This window comes from Protobothrops mucrosquamatus, unplaced genomic scaffold (genome assembly GCF_001527695.2).
Source record: "Protobothrops mucrosquamatus isolate PMUCROS unplaced genomic scaffold, P.Mucros_1.0 scaffold2474, whole genome shotgun sequence".
In the NCBI taxonomy this organism is placed as follows: Eukaryota; Metazoa; Chordata; class Lepidosauria; order Squamata; family Viperidae; genus Protobothrops; species Protobothrops mucrosquamatus.
The window spans coordinates 137,093-138,301 of record NW_015388544.1 but is presented as its reverse complement, the minus strand read 5'-3'; positions in this window follow the sequence as shown (position 1 = coordinate 138,301).

The following is a 1,209-nucleotide window of genomic DNA, read 5'->3' as shown; positions in this document are numbered from 1 at the left end:
TCTGCTATCTTCCTAGTTAACTTGACACACCCGATGCCAAGCTGTGTGGTATGTGAAAGCTTTGATCTTTCCATATTTAAGTTTTGGCAATATCTGGGAGTGCCACTTGAAGAAGATGATTCACTTGTGCAACTCACACGATGTTCTGAAAAATAATCAGCAACTTCAGCAACTGTTTCACTTTCTGAGGTTGTCTTCCCCGTTAAGAAAGAGGTGGAAGATACTACAGAATTTGCAGCTTCAACATTTTTCTTAATTTTTTCCAGTACTTCTGTGAGTTAACAACGTTGACTTTTTTGCCTCCTTAAGTGAAATTTTACAACACATGCAGTAGCTGTTCTTTTCATTAGCATTGCCTTTTTTTTTTTCCTAGCCAACCTTTAAATTCAGGTTCCTGCAGCCATTCATTTTTAAATAATGGCACATATCATGTTTTTATTTTTTTTTCCCTTCAGCAACTGTTCACTTCAATCATCATTGTTAGGGGTTGTATTACTATATATGTATATATTACTAAATTGGAACTTGAAAGCATGCAAGCACATACATTGCAATCAAAGACAATTTACAGATAGACCTTAACAACTGGGCTTGGAATGTTGGTTGTAAATTTTTGCAGTTGTAAGTCGAATCACCATGTGACCAGCCTTGATTTTACGATTGTTTTTACAGTGGATGTTAAGTGAGGCACTGCAGTCACTATGCAAATCATATGGTAGTAACTCTGAATCCGGCTTATCCAAAACAGCAAAAGAAGTCATGAAATGCAACCTCATGACGGAACACGAGGTCAAAAATATCTCAGGAACTGTTCATTAATGAAAGCCAGTTTTCAAGTACCTGAAATGCGCTCATGTAACCATGGGGGGGATGGTATGTCAGTCATAATTTTATTATGACTGACCTACCACCATTATAATTATGGGTCCCAAATAACTTTTTTTTCCGAGTCTGTCATAACTTCGAATGATTGTTAAGCAACCGATCACCTAAATCACCTAAATCACCTAAATCACCTAAATATGAGCCAGCAGTGTGCTGCAGCTGCCAAAAAGGCCAACACAGTGCTAGGCTGCATTAACAGAGGGATAGAATCAAGATCACGTGAAGTGTTAATACCACTTTACAATGCCTTGGTAAGGCCACACTTGGAATACTGCATCCAGTTTTGGTCACCGCGATGTAAAAAAGATGTTGAGACTTTAGAAA